Below are 8,177 nucleotides of genomic sequence, written 5' to 3' on the forward strand. Positions count from 1 at the left end.
TCTAACAAAAATAACTGTGATTTGCCAAGCTAGTTTTGCAGTTTTTACAAGATGACCCTAATATTCACAATATGAATGTATTCATGGGTTTTACATAATGACTTTTATCAGGAAACTGGATTCTGCTTCTTAAATCTAATTGCCAAGTGAAGAGTAACAGAAGAGAAGAAGCAGATTACCTTATCAAATTTGCAGCTCTTGAATATACAGTGCTATAATATAGTGTCTACCCACATCATTTTTCTACTTCAGCATCAAAGAAGTAAAGCATTATTTTACTATTGAATTTGCTCAAACTTTAAATTAGGATATTTAAAGTTAGAAGGAAGACTGTTTATAAGTATTGTCTCAATGTATAAAATCATATAGAATTTACCAGACCTTCTATCTAAAGACCCAAGCCTGCTTACTTTATCTTTCCTATAGGGTGGGTTCTGATATTCGTTGAACCCTTGTACCCTGATAATAAGACTTTTCAGGTCAGCCATGTTGTTTCAGTACAACTGATGGTAGAATAAATTATATACAAATGACCTTATTCTTGGCTGGGCTACGGACTGTGTCCTAATCATTAATTCTTGTGCAAAGCGGACACAAAAAGGATATTAAATGTAACCAAATCACACTTTTTCTCTTAAATTCAGCAGATACAGAACACAAGATTCATTTTTGTATTTATTTTTATCCAGATGTTAACATATGGCTCAAGGCAGAGAACATCCAGAAATTCAGACAAAGGTGTACAGCAGTTAGGACACGTGGTTGCACTTTGGGAAGGTAAATCTGAGCTTGTTTTAATTCAAACAGTTTGGAATGGTCATAATGAACAAATGAGCTGTGCAGTCTGGATATTTACTGCGGTGGCTTGCTGCTGTGTTGCCCCACTGTTGACACTATGACAGTTACGAGTTGCCTCCATCCAATTAGCTCAGATTTCCATACCCACATCACATCTCTGTGCTGGAATGTGGCTCTTCTGCCACTGGGCCAAATGCTGCTTTCCCTAACTCATCACCTCAGGTTTAATGCAATGAAAACGCAAGCAACAGTGACACATTGGTTTTCTGTTCTCTGGCTTTGCATGGGTGATGGTCCTGCTTTCTCACACACCGAAATTCAGAGCAACCTGCCAGGTTTTACCGACTTCCAGCTGGAAAGGGTGCACACTGCTTTCCACGGGCACCCGTGCTCTATACCACATGCGACCCAGGTTTCTGTGGATCTCTGCTATCCTACCAACACTATATATGGCTAGACATTATCAAAAATCACTCATTTCTCCTGTTCTGGCTTTGGAACAGGAGGAGAACAGAGTTACTCTGTTGGATTCCTGCAGTGGTAAGTATTCATCAGTCACCTCCTGGTCTTGAGTTGAGCCTTTGAGGTTCTCCTGGGGTTCCTTGTACACTGAGAACAAAGTATAGCACAAAGGACTTTCAAAGGTGTCCTGGAGAGTGACTTTCTGTAATTCTTGGAAAGTCTAAGACTTTTGAATTGAGAGGATCTACAGTCATTCTGTCTCAAAGCTACATTTAGCATCTGCATGAACCACAGTTCAGCAGAGAATAAGCCTTGGGCCTACAGTGCAAGAAACACATTCATCATTAAACCTTATTTGTAGGTATTTAAGACCGAAATAGAACCAGGCTTAGGACGAGGAAAAAGATTTTTTAAAATGCATTTGACTTATTGGTGTGTAAAAGCAGCTCTTATCTAATGCAACTTCTTTTTCTTCTTCTTTCTGAGTGTGGCAGTATCTCAGTATATAGGTACGTTTAGCAATTTCAGTCCTGCGTGGACTTTGGGTCTAATACTCAAAGCCTGAGCACACACAGCTCTTGGTGAAGTTCTTCATGTTTTGACGCAGGAGAGTTTGAAGGTAGGAAGCTGTGCTCTTGCGTCAGACGTGCTTTTCCCAGTATCCTTACAAAGAGTGCAAAAATAATTACACCTGACCTCAGCTCAAGCACATGAGTAACACCAGGGGATTACTCAACATCTGATTTCAAGACTTTGAATCATCCAGGCCTTGATTACCACAATGGCAACTTTAAAATGTCACAGCACCAACCGCTGCTGTGCCACACAATATTGTTCTTTTCTTTCCCTGTTAAGAATAGGTTTGTTCATTCATGTTGCAAATAAAGAAACATCTTTAGGCCCGAATCTGCAAACAGTGAAGTCATTAAACAACTGATGTCAACTCACATGAGCAACGTTATTAGCTTGAACAGTAAAAGCAAAACCAAAGCCTTAGTGAACAACCTATGACAGCCTTAGGGTGACAACACTGAAGTCAATTTAAGTTCAAGACACAAATGAAGACATTCTTGTGTACGTGTCCAGCCAAACGGGAGTATGGATATTAATTCTTAACAAAGATGGTTACATATTTTTACCCAATAAAGTATTCAGCAAATATGATACTATTTTGAAGCACATAATGAAAAGGTCTCCTTTTATATCTTTACCCAGGCCTAAATGAGATAAGAGCCTTTGATGTATCTTGGACATTTGGCTGACAAATAATGAAGCTATAAGAGTTTGAAAATCCTGTACAGTGCATGTGCAGTCCACTGGCTCCAGACATACATCTACAATCTGGAGTTGTGCAGCCAGAAATAAACACAGCTGTGTTTATCTGAATGTGTGATCCCATGTACATGGTAGAAAGTTCAAATAAATGCACTCAGTGCGATGATGCTGTAAATGCAGCGAGTGCATTTGTCAGATGTGTGGTGATGCAATCTCTTAAATAAACAGACTGAGCTGTTTGACTCCTGAGCTACATAGACACAAAAATATATGTACATTAATTGAAGCCAATAAAATGAAATCCAAAACAGCTATAAGATCTTAATTGAACCTTAACTGAAAATTCCCTTGTTGTTCTTACACCCAGAATAAACAAGTTCTGTGCATTGGTATTAAGCATATGGTGTGTAAGTTTTAGACAATAATAGACCAATGCAATAGATAACCGTCAGTTCTGGTTTTAGTAGATCAATCCTGTTTTTCCCTAAGGTGGCCCATTGTCTAAAACCAACCCTAGAAATTATAGGATTTCCCCAATTTTTCACGAACCAAAGAGAGAGCTCCATTTTACAGCTAAAATGCCTTTATTTGGGATGTGTAGTCTGTTTGGTATTCAACAGAACCAATACTCTAAAGGAATAAGTTTCTGATGAGCTGAAAAATATGTGAAGAAAAGAGGAAAGCTGAATGAACATAGATGCTATCAAAGCTGTTGTTTTACTCAGAGTTAACATTGGCTCAGCGTTTTACTATAAACTCATTCACAACATCAAGTTACTGGAAAAAAATCCTCCACTTGAGAAATATGCAATGGTTACTGATGAGTCAGAAGTTGGAAGCAGTGACACCACTACGCACTATTACAAAGTCTTCCTTTTCAATACTGCCTGACTGCTCTGCAACCCTAATCAACATCACTGCAGAAGTGTCATAAAGCTTTTTCATTTTTCTTAAGCATATTCACTCGGAAAACACAAGCTGGACAAATGGTCTCAAGAACGGTTACTGTAGAATTAGACCATCAAATTTCTTGACTTATGTGCATTAAAATCTTGCCCAAAAGATGGCACTGACATTGTTTTTAGTAACATATATTGGATATAGATTTGATTCTTCCCCCATGTAAAAGTATCTTCAAAATGGTCACAGATATATGTTGGAAGGATGTGCTTACTATGCACTACTATGCCAGCTAACAGTTGCTATATAGAAATTAAGCTTCCTCCACATTGGGCTCATTAGACACTGCACACAGAAACTATTGCTGGGCCAGCAGATGTATCTGTCAAAGTACAGAGAGACTGAGCTATGAAGCCTTCATCCCAACCAGGACTATTTAAATCTATGTAATATGCCATACGATATACCAGAACAATATCATACATTTAAATCATGCACTATTAAATCTCTTGAAAAGTATGCTAAGACTAGATCAACTTCATTGAACAATTTATATCTGATTTAAAATATTCAAAGAAGTATGACACTGTTGAATTTTATTATCAGTAATTTATTTCAAGTTCTAAAATATTTAAATTACATGCTGTATAAGGAATGGCAAATAGTTTGCATGTCTCCTCAAGCAGTGGAAGCACCTATTTACAATACTTCCACGGTTTATGTTAATATGGCTATTTTGAGTATGCACGGTGACCATCTTTCTTCTTTTCACTAACCAGATCACCTCAATGGGCTTGAAGGAGGTGGGCCCCAAAAGAGCTAAAAATTTGCCATCGATCTGGTAAGAACAGGGCAGTTGACAAGCGAAGGACGCAAGTGGGGCTACTATAATTTCCAGCAGCACTGGCGAGAAAAATACTGCTCACTTCAGTCATGCTCCCACTGAAGCCAGCAGAAAAAAGATCTGTAAAGAGTCAGGCCCACCTTTCAGTACCGTGAGCTTCTTCTGAACGCCCGATGATTTTTATTTGCATGTCATGTTCCTTTCATAATAGCATAACTCATACAGCTTCCAAACCCCTCAGGTACGTGTTAACGTACTGTGATAAAGCTGAATGCTAGATAAAACCAGAGCAAGTGACTTAAGAAGATAATGAGACAAATAGGTCAGCGTGACAGGTATGACCAAATTATTGTCAAGTCTTCTGCAAGCACCGTAGCGAAGGGTTGATGTGAGGGGGCAGAGAAGAGGAAGTTTGAAGAGGGAGCTCAGAAACTGAAGGCAACAGATAAATGAAAGTGAGAGGTAAAGACGGGCAACGTCATGGTAGGTCTTCAAAGAGAAGCCAAACAGCTTGCCCTCCCTGCAGTCAACAGGGATGTTATGGGATCCAGGAGAGAGCAGCTACGGCTTGGAGCTGTGTTAGAAAGTGGCAGGAGAGGAGGTAGCTGGAGAGTGACAGAGAAGCCAACGGGAGATGGAGCAAAGCAGGGGAAGGGGTACGTGGTTCAGAGGCACAGCAGAGAAATGGGGAAGGGGTGGTATGGAGACATGTCAGGCGTGAAGAAATGGCTAGGACTGGTGCAAGGGCAACAGTGAGGGAAGCGAGGAGGACCCAGACGTACTGAGTTTCTCTCTATGGGAGCCATATAGCAGCTCTAATCTGGGGATGTGCACTTGCTTATATTGAATTTAACCCCAAAATGAGGAAGAGAGGGAGTGTGAATTACGCCGACATGATGTATATATAGCTTTTCTCCCCAAAAAGATGTACCACAAATGATGAGGGTGAGCAATTGCAGGAGCTGCTCCAAAGCACATTTAATACTTAACACTACTTCCTTACGAAGTCGAAGCAATTTATGTCCCCAGCCTGCTGCCCTTCTGCTAACAAACCCCTCCTGAAGTCAGTTAGCTAAAGAAATGCAAGTAAACGGAAGGCGAGCTTCTCGGGGAGGGAAGACCTAGCCGCTCACTTTTACTTTTTCTTTTAGTTTCCCAGAGACAGAATCGGGTTTCCTTTTAGACTTGTGTTTTTGTTGTTGTATCCGGAGCAAGCCAACCTTTACACCCCCCCACCCCCCACCCCGCTTAAACTTTATTTTTCTTTGTGGGAGGAATTAGTCAGGGAGAAAAGAGAAGTGAGGACTGCTGACTGCACTGTGAAATAGTAACAGAGGCTTCACAACGAAATCGGGGAATTTACAAAAGTGAAAAATTAGATACAGCTACTGAAGCTGCCGACCACAGGTGGGTTATCTCGTATTAACATAAACCCCCTCAGTTAAGAGGAATCAGAAGAGCATGGTACCAATTATTGTAAGCTGCCATTGCCACTCCCGTCGAGGCCCTGTTCAGTCCACAAGAATAATCTCACACCGTGTTAGAAGGGCCTGAAAATCCCCAGACCATCGCTGGGAAACTCCCCACAACAATATCCCTGCATGCAGAGGTTTTTTGTGCTGCAACACAGCAGATCATCTAAATGCAATCAGTTGCTTTTGCGTAAAGGCAGAGGTGCTCATCCGGTTACAACCCCAGCAAGCCATCATCATGCAGGAGCACACCTGGGAAAAAAATCTCCTGCAATAGGGTGCTGGACCATAACAGGACTCTGCTGCCCCTTCCACCCGCTCGCTTAATGAATTTTTCAAAAACCAAAGGGAACTGCCATCCTGACAACAGGAACTGGACAATTTGCAGTAGGTGCTACGCATGGTAGTGCTAGTAGCAGCAGGAGAGCCATGAATATGGAAGCGAGGAGCTAACAGGAGGAAGAGACATTTGGAGAGAAGTATCTTGCTCAGCTTCTCATAACAAAAACTAGTTTTAAAATCTTCAGCAGTGAAGCAAATGGGTAGGGTGTCACCGGTTCAGCTGAAAACTCACTTGCACCTTATGGTCACCATCTGTGGTGTGGAACGTTTTCAACCTTGACAAAGCAGATTTGTCCAAGGATATTTCCTCTCTTTGAAATAAGAGAATTAGCTGTGGTAAAACCGGAACCCGTGTTGGCACATCTACACTCAGGCGATCTCTGGAAAAAAAAAAAAGTATATCGTTGCAACAAGCGTCTGGTTGCCAACCTGTAAAAAATAACACCCCACCACTCCCGGCCAGCTCCAGCTGTGTCAGTGTTGAGCAACACCAAAGGCCACTGCCTCTTCCTCCTCCTCTTTAAAATATGAAGTGCCTTTTAAAGAGCTCATGAGAAGAAAGGCATATGCAGCAGGTGGTCGCATCTGTGCCCATCTCCCTCCATCCTGAACAATTTGCTCCTGAGTGCTCTCAGCGAGGAAAAGGATGGAAACTCCGGGTGTGAAAGGAGGATGAGGGTGGGTGGAAGAGGGCGAGGGCAGGCACTCCTGCTCGCATCTCAAGGAGGAACAGAAGATCTTAAAGCCCACGAGCTGTTCGCCCTCCTTCTCGCTCTATCTCATGACCACTGTGGGAGAATTCCCCCCGAGCCTAACTAGCTGACAAGCCCCAAAATCAACATATGTTTCAGATATGTATGCACAGCCATGCTCTCTATCGCTGTTGAGCCGGAAGGAACCACAGAAATATAAAACATAGACGGTTTCCTTTTGATTTGCCCTTCGTTTGAGAACTCTCCATTGGCTGTAATTACATTCATGATACTGCTGCATTTGTGTATTTTTCAAAGAACTGAGTGAATAATGCAAATGATGACTCCAGCACTGGACACTGCCTTTCATTTCAACCCATTTAACATTTTAGTAATTCCTTAAGTATTGTAAGGTTCCTGTGTCAAGCTGGAGAGGAGCACTGTGGACCTGCGGCTCCTCCCTGATTTTGCTAGGATTTTCCAATGCAACTTTGGACAAATCATTTAATCACCCTTGGCCTCAGTCCCCTCAGCCTGCAAAAAGGGGAGCTACCTTATCTCAAAGGTATATTACGAGGATAAATTGGTGCAAAGAACTGCAGATCATGTTTTTGAGGGCCAGAAAAGACTTGCCTAAGTGGACAGATCCAGCAGTGCCTCTCGGTTCTAAAGAGATAACGATGCTCTGCTCTCCCTGGCCACCACCCTGAATGACACAGACATTTTTAAGTTTTGAATTTTGAGGATTTACATGGCCAATTACTATCACAGCTAAACACAAAAAGTTTAATCTGTTATATCCAATTTTAATCTGGGTTTTTTTTTTTTCCCGATTCTTGAATTTTACTTCTTCCCCCAAATTCTCCCATTCCTCCCCACAACGAGGCGGGATCCCAGTGAGCTACACTTCATCAGAGTTGAGTTCATTGTTGGGCTCGTTGTTCACTTCATCATTGTCGGGCTAATTAGAATCCAATTAGCATAGTCAAATTTAACCACTTCACTTCCAGTTCTGGTAGGCAATGCCACACGCTCCAGTGACACAGGAAGTACTGCCACGAGAGTTAAGCATCGTTAGCTAGAGGCAACCAGTAGAGACACAGGACGGCAATTGTCTGCCTGCAGAAACCACAAGAAAGGGCACAGCTCTCACCATCAAGAGCTTCCTATGTAACTCTGGCCTTTAAAATGTGTGACAATGACTCAGAATGAGGAACACAAGAAAATCTGCCGAAAAAGCAGTTTGTCACAATGTGGGATTCATTTCTTCAACAGCTATAACCTCAGCTTCCTGACTCAGCAACTTTGACGCCTATAAATTAAAGAAATAAAGTGAAATGGCAACATGTTTGCATGGGGTGGAGACAGAACCGGGTCCAAAAGGAAAAGCCC

This window comes from Phalacrocorax aristotelis, chromosome 5, assembly GCF_949628215.1.
Source record: "Phalacrocorax aristotelis chromosome 5, bGulAri2.1, whole genome shotgun sequence".
NCBI lineage: Eukaryota > Metazoa > Chordata > Aves > Suliformes > Phalacrocoracidae > Phalacrocorax > Phalacrocorax aristotelis.